Below are 14449 nucleotides of genomic sequence, written 5' to 3' on the forward strand. Positions count from 1 at the left end.
CGACGACGGGGAGAGAGGGAGGTCAGCCCCGCCCCCGGCCCCGCCTCGCCGGCTGGGGACACGCCCCCAGCATCCGGGACCTCGCCACGGCCCCCAAGAAAGGGCGGGCGCCCGGCAGGGTCCTCATTCGCTACTGGTCTCAACTCATTTGCATAAAAAGGAAAACTATGTCTGCCGCTCCCCGCAGCTCTATGTCTAAACGGGATTTCTACTCCCAGTATGCAACAGGCTTAGGACTACAATTCCCGGGGTGCAATGCTGCTACAAAGCGCGCCTCTTAGGCAATGAACAGTAGCTGTTCTGGCCTGGCTGGAGCATGGCATGCTGGAACTTGTAGTCCCCCCAGATCAAGACCTTGGAATCCCCCCTCCAGTCCAGTTGAAGGCAGCTGCAGGTTGTAATTCCATACATGTGGCCCATGAAGAGGATGACCAGATGTCCCTATGCTAGGGTGACCGGATGTCCCAATTTTATAGAGACAGTCCCAATATTTGGGGCTTTTTTATATATATTGGCTCCTATTACCACCACCCCCCCACCCCATCCCGATTTTTCACACTTGCTATCTGGTCACCCTACCCTATGCTGACTATGGGACACCTGGTAAAATTACTCAAATTCAAGCGAGTTCAACGGTAATCAATCAGAACTATGCAGGACAAACATTCAAATTAACATCAAGTTGACTGAGCCCCTGTTAAAATGAAACACTACGTAGCTGGATTCTTTTTATTTACCTGCTTATCTTTAAGGCTTTAGGGTTCACGTGGGGAGGGGTGACACCCCCTATCCCCCCACCCTCACTCAGAGGTGACACACAAACACTCCTGTTCACCTCTCTCACACAGTAGGGGTGACTGACCTACCAGACCCTCCCTGCCCAGCGCTCTCCGCTCTCCAAGCCTAGCTAGGCCCCAGGCTGGACCCACCTCTCCTGGTACCTTGCACCACATCTTCCCAAGACAGCAACGGGGGGGCAGGGCGGGGGGAATGACACAAGGTCACTTGCCCTCCCTCCCCAGATTTTTGCCAGGGTTCACCCTAATTCAGGGGTGGCCAACCTGTGGCTCCAGAGCCACATGCAGCTCTTCAGAAATTAATATGCGGCTCCTTGTTTAGGCACCGACTCCGGGGCTGGAGCTACAGGTGCCAACTTTCCAGTGTGCCGGGGGGGTTTCTCACTGCTCAACGCCTGATCTCCCACAGGCCCTGCCCCCACTCCACCCCTTCCTGCCCTCTCCCCTGAGCCTGCCGTGCCCTCTCTCCTCCCCGTTCCCCAGAGCTTCCTGCATGCCATGAAACAGCTGATCGGGAGCACAGATCAGCGGGGCTGCAAGTGGGTGGGAGGCACTGGGAGTGGAGCTGATACGGGGCTGCTGACATATTACTGTGGCTCTTTGGCAATGTATATTGGTAAATTCTGGCTCCTTCTCAGGATCAGATTAGCTACCCCTGCCCTAGAATGTGGCCAGAGCTGCCTTTGGGCACTGTATGGGAGGGAAGGGACAGGAGCTACTTCGGGGGGGAGAGGAAGGGAGAATTACTGGGCCCATCTTTGCAGAACTCATCTCTTCTCCCGCCCGTGTGGCTGGACACAGCTTGTCCCTTCCTGCCACCACAGTGTCAAAAAGCAGCTAACATCTCCAAGCTGCTACTGGCCACCAACATAACCCGGCCCTCCCCAGCTACAGCATGGGCAGGAAGGGGTTAAGCCCTAAGGATGCATTGTGCACCATGGCCCAGGGAACCTGACTGCAGGGGCTTCAGTGAACTTGGCCAGAGAGGTGGCTCAGCAGAGGAGGGTGCCTAGGACAGAACAGCTCTGCGTGCCCTGGGGTCAGTGCCCGGGGCTGGGGAGGTGAGGAGGGTGCTAAGCCCCTGCCCAGGGGGCTGTTATAGACAGGCTGGAAACCACTTACGCTTAACCCCCACCCCTGCCCAACTCCAGAGCTTAGCTGAGGGGTGGAGAGATGTCCCTGTGGCAGCACTGTGCAGGCCGGGAATGTCTTAGGGTTTTCCAGCGCACCAGCCCAGCCACAGGCAGTGGGGGAAGGAAGGAGCCTGCCAGCCAGGCTGTTGGTGAACTAACCACTTGGACCAGGGGCTGGTTCTCCACACAGCACTGGGAGTGGGATGGGTCCTGCTGGGGGGGATATGGAGAAGCAGTTGGGCTGGGAGAGCAAAGGGGCAAAGCAGGTAGAAGACAGCAAGATGGGGAGCATGTACAGGGCTGATGGGTGGGCAGCAGAGGTGACACGTAACCGGCCCCTGCCCACTCTCACCAGCCACTGTAGCTCACAACGCGCAGCCACTGCTGGCCAGAAACAGGATAGGGTGCAGCTGGCCGAGAGCCAGCATGCAGCAGGGGCTGCACTGACAGACCAGCAGGGGGAGCAGCTGGCCCCCCACACTGCATCTTCGCCCCGCCACCAGCCTTGCACACCCACCCCCATCGTCAGCCACTGGACACCCCCACCTCTCCCTGCCCACCGCTGGTAGGCGGATGGCTGGCGAGCAGGGATCTGACCAGCAGCAGGACCTATCCATACAGAAAATATGGGACAATTTGCCAGTTTTTAACAAAAAGTCAGGACATCTGCAGGAGGGCTTAAATACAGGACGTCTGGTCACCCTACCCATAAACCATACTTCAGGCACCTTATGGCCTTCGCATTGCCAGCTCTTGTGCTTTGTGCATAAGAACGGCAATAATGGGTCTGACCAATGGTCCATCAAGCCCAAAATCCTATCTCTGACAGTGGCCAGTGCCCAGTGCTTCTGGCAGTTAGAGGTTTAGGGACACCCAGAGCACAAGGTTGCAAGTTTTGTGATACTTTTATTTTTTCTAAGTTTATAGCGGGCATGGTTGTGAAGTAAAGTGGAAAGCATGAAACCTAACGGCTCAAACACCAGAAGGCAAAACAACACATCAAAACCACACACAAAGAAACAACCTCCCTCAAATTTATTATTTTAAAAAACAAACAAACAAAAAACCTTTTTTTGGAGCTTGACTCAATTTTTGAACAGCTGGCATGGGCAATACTGTGTCTGTCCTAGATTTTTGAGGACCACATTCATGTTCGTCAGATGATTCCATGTCACACACCCTCCCACCTCACTTTAAGGGATAGTGACCACCTCTATTTCAGAATTCATGCATGACAAAGCTTATTTTTAAGGGATAGTTCCCTACAATGTTATTCATGGTACAAAATCATACAGAAGACAAATGCATACATTTGTATCATAATGTTACAATGTATGATCCTTCACAGGATTACTGCTGAAATATGGGATAAAGTGTATTGTATATTGAGTTGTATAGGATGATAGACATGAAGTACCAAATAACAGACAGCCCTTAAAATAAAGTCATCTTATTTAGCAGCCACAAATGATCATAACACATTGCCATGACCCCACTTAAGAAAGCAATGTAAATAAAGTGGGGCACAAAAAAAATTATGTTACCCCACGGACAGAGAATAAAATGTATACTTTTATTTAGAGTAAGGGAAACAGCAAATATAAAGTCTCCACAAAAGAGAAGTCAACATGTTTTTTCTTCTGCAAGATCCTCCATTTTCAATCTCCTCAAAGCGCTACCACCAGCAGCCTGACAGGCAGGCTTACTGACTTCTTATATTTTTAAGCACTCTATGCAGAAAACATAGCTACATCTATCACAAAAACAGGGTCCTTGAAGACAAATAAAAGAAGTGTTATTTCTAATAGTACTTTGCATTTTTATAGTATCTTTCTTCTGAAGATGTAACATGGTTTTACAAGCAATTATTAATGAAGCCTCACAGATTCCCTATGATGAATATTACTATTCCCAATTTACAAAGTCAAAGTCAGTGACAGCACAAAGAATAGAACTCTGGTCTCCTGACTTCCAGTCATAGACTATCAGGATTGGAAGGGACCTCAGGAGGTCATCTCGTCCAACCCCCTGCTCAAAGCAGGACCAATGCCTAATTTTTGCCCCAGATCCCTAAATGGCCCCCTCAAGGATTGAATGCACAACCCTGCGTTTAGCAGACCAATGCTCAAACCACTGAGCTATCCCTCTCCCCCCTGATGCCTTCCCCCTAAAAATTATAATTATAAAGCATATAATGTTGCTGACTGCAGATGTTCCTTGAATAAAGGCAGTTTGATGAGAAAGAGTATTGGAAGAGAATATCACCAAGGATGTATGTAAAGTTAATAGCTGGATTCTGAACTGGTCCATATTTTAGTAAGTTCTTTGAGGTTTAATTGTTCAATACTATTCATAATGGGCAAATTATTATATTTCTTACAAATCAGTACCAAATACGGGGTAATATTAAGTAATCTATTCAGTCTTTTCTAAGAGATTCACTACACTTTTCTACAACAGTGGCAACAATTTATTTTCTTTTAATAATGTATTCCAAAAGACACATAGGTCTGAAAACAATCACTGTATTAAAAGGGCCTAGATAAGATTTTTTTTAAAAAGACTTGTGATTTTGGTTGCTTCTGTTTTTGGGTACTCAACCTGAGACACCTTAATGAATCCAGATTTTCAGAAGGCACTGATCATCTATCCTCTGAAAAATCAGCCCTGTTAGGTGTTCAAGTTAGGCACCCACAACTGCTAGTCACTTCTGAAAATCTTGTCCTTTGTAGTTTAAAATAACAGTTGTGCTGTGATTTGGATCTTCCAGGTGTGACAAATTTCTGCATGAACATTTATCTGCAAGAGGCTGTCTCTGCAATATATAAGCAGCTGAATGTGCAAACAGCAAAACAATGAACAGGGAGAAATCAAAGTGGCACTTAAACTCAGATTCCCAGATGATTCAAGTGAGAGTGACAAAATTGATGGTACATTAACAGCTCACTGGCAACTCAAAAGGAACCTTTTTACTATGAAATTAACAGTATTACTGTTGCACTAGAGGGCTGTCGATCTTTCAACTGGTGTACATCTTGAGGGTTTTAAAACTCACTTTAAAACTGCTAGAGGTTGAAATTATGCTTGCAGATTTTCAACATAAGAACAAATTTGTTTAAAAACTTACTCAAAAACTACTTTGGCTATTTTCTGGTTAGCTTCTGGATGACAGGGCATGAATTCCAAAATGGGCTGTCCTACTAGTTTGATATTAGAGAAGGGGCATCAAACTCATTTGGAGCAGAGGGCCTAGTTCCAAGTTTAAGTATGGTCCTTGGGCCAGAATAAGTTTTCAGTTCATGCTCCCCTCGGTCCACATCAGATCTGAGGCTTGCACAGAGACCAAGGGGAGAACACACACAGCCTTATAATAGTAACTAAATGTTGCTGATCTCTTTTGATCCATACAATCCTGCAGGATGACAGGTGCTTTACCTCTTTAAAAATATTACTGTCGTTTTCTGTTCTGGAGGATTATTGGGCTGCTACAAAAGAAAGAACCAGATCGTTTTCATGGCATGGAAGAAACAACTAGTTTCACTCACTGATCACCACCCTGACTGAATTGGCCTTGTCAACACTGGTTCTCCACTTGTAAGGTAACTCCCTTCTCTTCATGTGCCACTATCTGTAATTTTCACTCCATGGATCTGAAGAAGTGGGTTTTTTACCCACGAAAGCTTATGCCCAAATAAATCTGTTAGCCTTTAAGAACCAGACTCCTCATTGTTTTCACTGATCAGCAGGGATCCTAGAAATCCGTTTGCCACAGAAAATCACGGAATCTGCGTTTGTACAGAGAATCTTTAGTTTTTACATATTGCAAAAAAATGAAAAACATTAACTGAAGTTTACTGAAAGTACCAGTGTCACTTATTCAATGAGCACACCCTCCCCTTCTTTTGGTTGATTTTTTGAATGTGCTTTAAATGTTCACAGCTAAACATACTCCGATAAACTGCTTCCAGCATATAGAGGTTCCTCAACAGCGTATAGGTTAATACATCTCAAATTTCACTTCAGCCTCCAGACGTAATTAAAGTTATGAAAAGATGCTGAAAACTTTAAAAATCATACCTAAATACTATGTCACTGAGTTTGGCAAGAACAAATTTCACATTGATGGTAATGTGCTGTTCTTACTGTATGCAGCAAGGCATTAGATTACATTCAAAGGCAGACAATTGTAGAATACATGGAAAGTGCTAAACATAAAACATGAAAATAAACTAAAACGAGGTTGAAACAGCAGGGCCATTGACAACAGCAAAGAAACAATGCACTGTGACTGGATCATTCTATTAATTTTAATATAATGATTGATGGAACTGGTAGACTTTGAACTTGCTTAAAAATTGTAAATATATCAATAAAATAGTGTTCAATTTATACCTATATATATTGTGGCTAAGGAAACTAAAGTTCAGCGTTTCATTTTACTTGCAGAAAAAAGCCAATTGTTATGCTTTTTTTAAAATCAGAGAATTTTGGGGTTTTTTTAATCATGGAAAAAACTTAGGATCCCTGCTGATCAGCGTTGCTGCTGCTGGCTCTCCATGTAAACCCCCTGACTGTACTGGCAAATGTGCCCCCTGCTGTCCTATATTTTACTCTCAAGAGAAGGTTAGACCCTTACTAAATAACATTTGCTTACAATTCTAAAATGCACAAAAACTGGGGCAAAGTGTATCCCCCCCTGGTTACTGTGGCTGGATTGAATCCTCCCACCTCAAAGTCCAAGACTCGTTCATACCCATTAATTTAAAGCTGCGAAACAAAATGAGGTATTTCTGTGAAGTTTGCTCAACCAGATTAATAAACTGAGCAGTGAATTAAGAGCGGAGGTACCATGCAGTGTAATAAACTGTCAGACACACACGTAGTTTTTCAGCTCAGACTAAGACATTTAAAACAACCTGATTTGTGTCTGAAGAACAGCTGACATCACTATCCCGCTCCCCTGCTATTTTAGGGATTTGAGTTTGATAAATATAACCTGTAACGCCATCCACTGTACAGAGAAAGGGACTAATATTCCCAGGCTACTTAGTATTTATTTAAAGGCTAATGTTCTGCTAGACCAGAATGGAGTTTATTTTAGGCTTATTTGACTTGTTTTTATTTAGCATCAAAACCATCTGTCTACTTGACTTGTTAAACTTTTCTATTACAGAGTGGAAACAATGTTTGCTTTAAAATAAGTTTGTCAAGGACAACATTCTCATCTTTATCTGTAGCTAAGTCAGGGAGGAAACTCATGTGAGTAACGGCAACAGGATTAGGCCCCTACCAGAGAAGTATTCAGGAAGGCAGCACAGTCTAATGGTTTGGACTGAGAGCTAGGACCTCCTAATTCCAGCCCAGCTACCGACTCTCGGTGAAGCCTTGGGAAAGTTACTTAATTTTGGTGTGTGTCAGTTGTTCCATCAGTTATATGGGATAATGTTACTTACCTGCCTTGGTAAAGGCACAGGACAAGGTGGTCAGGAGATCTAGGTTCAGTTTGCAGCTTCTTCATAGACTTGTCACAATTTCTCTTTCAGTTTTCTTGCCTGTAAAATGAGGACAACTGGTGGTTTAAACACAGTTGGAGTATGTTTTGGTCAGTATTAGAATCACTTGGAATCGTGACTCATGTGAAAACAGAATTATAGATGTTTGAGATGCAATCCTGTATTTGCGTAATTCTACTATTTTTTTTGTTTAGGATTTTGTCCATTCCGATTTTAAAAGTCTGCCATAATGGGCCTTCCACCACTTCCCTTGGGAGGCTATTCCCTGGTAATAGATCTTACTGGCAGGAAGTTTTTCCCTACTAAAAAGATAGTAGACATTGCAACATTTGGCAGGCTAGTTAAGAGTCCTTCATGTGGCATATTCAATAGGAAAATGATCTCACATTAATGTCTTCCTCAAAAGTATGGATATTAGTATGAACTTTATCCAGTTCTAAATTAGTGCAAGTACCTTAAAAAAATTAAAAGATGTAGCCAGGAAAGTGTCTGACCCCATCCAACAAGTTTCCTCAATTTCACCCTAGCATAAAGAAACGTGTTGACTTTGCTAAAACACACACACAGCCAGGCCAAGATTTGCACTTAAGTAACAGTGCTACTGAATTGCTCTTGATGAAATGGCTTGATGGAATCTTAGTATCTTTTGCTCTGATGCATAGAAATATAGTTTTACAAGGACACTTAAGTGAAAAATCATATTGTTAAAAATGAAACAGTTCATTGTGCTATTAAATAAGAGATTAGATGGGTAGAACTGAACTATTTTAAAAAGTAATGCTGTTTTCTTTTTGCACTTCTTTCAGGTACTAATACTATCACTTAGCTCTTATACAGCACTTTTCATCAGTAGATCTTAAAACACTTTACGTTCTTTAATGTATTTATCCTCAACACCCCTGTGAGTTCAGAAAGCTTATCATCACCCCCATTTTACAGATGGGAAATGGTGGCACAGACAGGCTAAGTGACTTGCCCAAGGGCACATAGGCAGTGATATTTTTAAATTTGATGAATTTTTTTAAAATCAAGTTTCATAAAATTTGTTGAAATCTACAATATTTTGTGACCTAACTGGCTGATTTTTCAGGTTATCTTACCTTCCATGTGAGGATCACTTCATAATAATTAAATAACTTAATCTACCAGCACATCTGTGAAGGAGGTAAATATTATTATTGTGCCTGGTTTGTCTGTGCTATATACTCCAAAGTGTGCTGTTTGGAACCTGCTTTTCAGGTCGAATGTGTGCTGGGTTTTATTTTTGTTCCTCTTTTAGTCTGGGTAGACTTTGCCTTTATTTTGTGCAGGAAGAAGTTTTATTTTTCTGTTTTCTTTGTGTTTATCTGTTGTTCTATACAATTTACTTGTGGATTGGATGTATGTGTACATCTTTGGGGAAAAAAAATCTTAGTTTACTAAATTATCTGGTCCCACACTTAGTAGGACAGTGCTGCTTGCTTTAGCCAACACCTAAATAGTAAAAAGCAGCTTGATTAAAAAAAAAAAAAAAAGGCCTGTCAGTGTCACAGTTCCTGTAAGTTCAGAGAAACCCTGGTAAAACACTTAAGAAAATATTAATCATGAGAGAGCTCATAATACAGGATAACATGATATGTTAGACAGCTCTCTAGTTTCTCTTCAGAAGTGGCAGATTTCAATGACAGAGATGAATAAAAAGAATATAAAGCACTTTAGGATCCTTCCAGATGAAATGTGCTACGTAAATGTAAGTCTTTATCATTACAGCACGTGATGATAGATGTCTTCACTATTTCAAACAGAAAAGGTGCCGAACAGTGTTCCAGAGTTATGTATAAAAGAAGAACTGTTCAAAACCTCCAAGATTACGTTGTTCAGCTAGATAACCACATTTCTCAACATCCACTATTATATAGAATACCAATGTGAACATTAACATCTACAGCACTAGTCACATACATAGGACATAAAGATGTGCTTCACAGGGGAAGCAGATATAGATGCTAATTCCATACAATCAATCTAGGGAATTGAACTGAAAAATAAAAATAAAGATAGCAGATATTGCTTCAGCAATAGGGTCATCCTGATGAGGTGTTTAAAGTATGGTTCTCTTCTGGAAGGTGTAAAAATGGCACTTTTTACTCAACAGACCTGCTCCATGCATGTCTTCAGAGTTCCATGTGCTTTAGGGACTAACAGTAAGGTGACAAATCCTTGCTCCATTGAACTCAATGGCACAACTCCCCTTGACTTCATTGGGGCCAGGATTTCACCCAAGATGTGATTGCTTTTTGCTCAGGTTAACTCTGCAGAGTCAATACAGTTACGGGAGAGTCAGCTGGATTCCATTTCTCCTTGTGCATCATCAGATTTGTTCACTAAGTGCCAATGCATTAGACATATGTAAACCCAATTGGTGTGAGTGCACTGGTATCAGTGAAGATCACCTGTGCAACCACATTGTCTTCAAGAGGAGGGCAGATTTCAGCCTACACAACCATTATACACACACAAGAAGGGATGGAGGGAGACAAAACCACAGATTTAATTCAGATCCAAAGCTGACTTAGAAATCTTCCATTAGAAAGTGATTGTAAAATGAGCACATGCAATATAGAATCACTGATAGGTAAAAACGATGGTGTCCCCCAATGTCATTTTTACAGTCACTTTCCAAAGTAGAACCATATCTTAAGTCATCGTTGATCTTCTTTCCCAAATGTGAAAACTAAGCATAAAAAGAACCAGGATCTTTCCTTAGACCTAATTTAAAGGAAATGCATAGACTTGTTACCAATTGCATCAAACCCGGAAAAAACCCAGAATGATAAAAGGTACCAAAAAAAACCCCAAATGTCAATGTGTATCAACTTTCCTCCCTCTGCTTATAGAAGGAAATAAAGTAGGATTATACACATTTTAACAGAACACTGTATTAGAGGGCTAACCAAGTGATACAGTTGTAGCAAGTAAACTGCTCTGGGGTTTCAGGTAGAGTGGGGTGCATTGAAGAGACCTGTCCTTAACAGAATAATGAATTTCTAGGGAGCAGGATGACTCAAGGAAACTGTCACACGATAAGAAGTAAATTCAAATCCACCCTAAATTAGTAGTGACTGACAGTTGTTACCAATGGAGGGCTGTTTTTTAAAATAGAGAACCATCCATTTTGTGGTCTTGATACAGTTACAGGCAGACAGTTGTTTGCCTAACAAAACTCAAACACAATTGGCACTAATTAGTCCTCTTGCTGGCAGTCTCAGCAGAGAAGTCAAAGCCTGACAAGACCATAGGGACTTTACATGAGGTCTGTCCAGATCAGGTGTGCAGCATGTTGACAAAGGACAATGTGAAGAAGCTGGCACTGCTGCTGCCCATATTGTACCTAGTCTATGGAAATATTTCAGTCTCCAGTATGACAGCTGAAACCTCTCCAAAATTTAAGAATTCGCACACAAAAGTTACAACTGGAAGTTATATTATTCAGATATTGTTGATGGCACTGTAAGCATTCTGATGTGCTATTTACAAAATTCAATGCGCCCTCTGGTGGTCATAAAGATAGCAAGGGGTTCTCAGGACAAATTTTTTTGGTGACCTCAGTGTGGGCTACCAACTCTTGCTGGTGGCTGCTCTCATACTTTCCCCTAAAATATTTAATTAACTTTAGGAAAATCAAATAAATACACACACAAACACATCCAAATTGTAATTTATTTATTACTAGCTAGTAAGTCTGTTGTGAAAAAGTGATATTAACAAACATAAGTATCACTTTTTCACAACAAGAAAAGGAGTACTTGTGGCACCTCAGAGACTAACCAATTTATTTGAGCATAAGCTTTCGTGAGCTACAGCTCACTTCATCGGATGCTTATGCTCAAATAAATTGGTTAGTCTCTAAGGTGCCACAAGTACTCCTTTTCTTTTTGCGAATACAGACTAACACGGCTGTTACTCTGAAATTTTTCACAACAGACTTACTCTGCCCTGGCAAGCCTGGGGAAAAATTAAGCTGGATGGAGGGTCAGGGGAGGCAGTGGGGGCCAGGGGAGATGGTGGTGGTTGGCTGAGGGAGGCAGTAGGAGGCTGGAGCCTGAAGCCCTGTGACCAGAGCCCGAAGCCCCATTGCCAGAGCCCAGGGACAGAGCCCGAAGCTGTGTGGCTGGAGCCTGGGGTCTGCAGTCATGCAGCCAGAGCCCAGAGCTGCAGCCCAAAGCCTCAAGACCAGAGTTTTCTGCCCTCCACCCCAGCAGTGAAGCCCAAAGCCTGAGCCCTACCGGCCCTGGGAAGGAAGGGAACTCACCAGCTCCCTGCACCTATAGCATTGTGCCCTAGCTGACGCCAGATGGGGGCAGAGCCCAACCCCTGCAGGTGGCCCCAGCAACCAAATACCAAGGCAGTGCATCCAGAGAAATGGGGGCGAGGAGTGGCACTACTCTCCCTCCCACCCCCGCAAATCACAGCCCAGGAGGCTGTGGCCACAAGAAAAGCCCCTGGTGGCTGCATGCAAGAAACACTGCAAAACACCTCGGGTGTTTGTAACTCTGAAATGTTCAAAACTCCAAACAAATCATTATGGTTGTTCTTTCAAAAGTTTACAACTGATCATTGACTTAATACAGCTTTAAAATTTTACTTTGCAGAAAAAAAATGCTGCTTTTAACCGTCTTAATTTAAATGAAACAAGCACAGAAACAGTTTCCTTACCTTGTCTGTTTTCTTTTAAAACAACTTTTTTTAGTAGTTTACATTTAACAAAGTACTGTGCTGTACAGTATTTGGGTTTTTTTGCCTCTGCTGCCTGATTGCATACTTCCAATTCAAATGAGGTGTGTGGTTGACTGGTCAGTTCGTAACTCTGGTGTTTGTTTCTCTGAGGTTCTACGGTAACAGGAATGAACTTGATCAGAAAAAGAAGAAAGCCCTGTATAATGATGCAGGGTCAGGTCACAAGCAGAAAATAATTGTTGCAAAAACATTCATCTTCAGATTATGACAAAACAGAAGAAGAGGAAGCTTCAGATCTTTCAAAATATCCTGCAGCCTAACCTCAGTTGTGCAGAACACCATAGGGAATTAGGAAAAGTGGCCACTAATGACTCATGCACAGGAGTGAGAATCTTTTTGCAGGAGCTTTGTTGTATAGCTACCCCAATAAACTTGAGAGTGGCTGATGTGCCTACAGTCATTCATTAATGGCCCTTTAACTGGGAAAGCAACGTTGTCTATTGGTCAGACAATAGGTCTGGAACAACTATGCAACTAACTTTGTGAGCTGAGTAAGCCAGTTTGCCTCAGTTTCCCCAGCTATAAAATGGGTATAATGATTGTATATCTCAGAGATGTGGTGAAGTTAAAATTAATTACAAACATTAAAGTGTCCCAAAAGCCATAGAGTTCTTCCTAAGAAAAAAGGATATTTAATTATAGTCTTAAAAATACAATTGCAATAATGCATTAAGTGTTTATTTAGTAGTTATTCAGTATTACTTAGTTCAAGATAGCATCAAATAGTTGCATCAATTTATGAATCAAGAGATTTGATCAAATTAAGGGCCAAATTCTACCCTCACTTTGTATGTTGTTCTCCACTGAAGTCACTGAAGTTATGTTTACCCTAGCAATTTTCTTATTGTGAATCATTAAGAAAGGGACAGATAGTAAGACAAAAATATCAGATTGCTGCTATATAAATTCATGGTATGCCCACATCTTGAATACTGCGCGCACATGTGATCACCCCATCTCAAAAAAGATATATTGGACTTGGAAAACATTCAGAAAAAGGCAACAAAAATGATTAGGGGTATGGAATGGCTTCCGTATGAGGAGAGGTTAATAAGACTGGGATTTTTCAGCTTGGAAAAGAGATGAATAATGGGGGATATGACTGAGGTCTATAAAATCATGACTGGTGTGGAGAAAGTAAATAAGAAAGTATTATTTACTCTTTCTCATAACACAAGAACTAGGGGTGACCAAATGAAATTAATAGGCAGCAAGCTGAAAACGAACTAAAGGAAATATTTTTTCACACAACGCACAGTCTGCGGAATTCTTTGCCAGAGGATGTTGTGAAGGCCAAGACTATAACAGGGTTAAAAAAAAAAACTAGGTAAGTTCATGGAGAATAGGTCCATCAATGGCTGTTAGCCAGGATGGGCAGGTGTCCCTCGCCTGTTCGCCAGAAGCTGGGAACAGGCGACAGGGGATGGATCACTTGATGATTACCTGTTTGTTCATTCCCGCTGGGGCACCTGGCATTGGCACTATGGGAAGACAGGACACTGGGCTAGACGGACCTTTGGGCTGATTCTGTATGGTCGTTCTTACGTTCTAAGACCTTCCCTAGTTGCCCTACCACTGATACAGGCCTGTTGGTGGTAGCAATCACGGGAGTGCTAGTGTCAGTGAGCCACCAGCTTTTTAACTAATGTGTCCTGTAGACCTGCTCTGAGTAGGATACATGATAAAGTGATTAAAGTGCCAATGGCTGGTCTACACTGGAGCGGCCCTGACAGCCATCACCACTGGTGGAGCTGCAATGGTGGGAAATGCAAATATTCCTGGTGGACAAAACCGCAGCATACAATATGCTCACATCTACCCACGCCTACTGAAGTCCGTGGGGATTTAGCCTGGGCGTGAACTGCAGGACTCAACGGCCCAAGCACCTACTAAAGAAGGTGCTACAGAGACTAAAGAATGTCTGGGCCCGGAGCATGTTGCTGTTCTGAGGTGTACAGCACCTAGCACAATGGGCTCCTGGGCCAGGGCGCGGGCTCCTAGCTCCTACAGCGACACAAATAATAAATGGCAACAAGCTATGGACAGACTGACCCCATCTCACCCTCCCTTCTTCCAGTCTGGAGACACACACTGCGGGCCCTGCGGCCCCCCGACCTCCGCCATGACAGGGACCAAGCCAGCCCGACCCCATCCCATAATGCCCCGGGGCTGGGGCTTGGCCTTTGTCCCGTGATGCCCCGGGGCTGGGGCTTGCCCTCTCCCATGATGC

At 43.1% G+C, this 14449-nt stretch overlaps 1 long non-coding RNA gene across 2 annotated transcripts; it reads right to left on the reverse strand.

Annotated features, from left to right (window-relative positions):
* Nucleotides 1–6129: 6129 nt before the first annotated feature.
* LOC140898642 (uncharacterized) lies at nt 6130–14368 on the reverse strand. Of its 2 annotated transcripts, none has more exons than XR_012155051.1 (3): nt 14272–14368; nt 12139–12312; nt 6130–7482 (listed from the first exon to the last, which is right to left on the reverse strand). It is a non-coding gene; the product is annotated as an uncharacterized LOC140898642 (long non-coding RNA). The 2 variants fall into 2 exon arrangements; XR_012155052.1 differs by having other exon boundaries at nt 12139–12355.
* Between the last annotated feature and the right edge of the window lie 81 nt (nt 14369–14449).

Source organism: Lepidochelys kempii, chromosome 15 (assembly GCF_965140285.1).
Source record: "Lepidochelys kempii isolate rLepKem1 chromosome 15, rLepKem1.hap1, whole genome shotgun sequence".
Taxonomy (NCBI): domain Eukaryota; kingdom Metazoa; phylum Chordata; order Testudines; family Cheloniidae; genus Lepidochelys; species Lepidochelys kempii.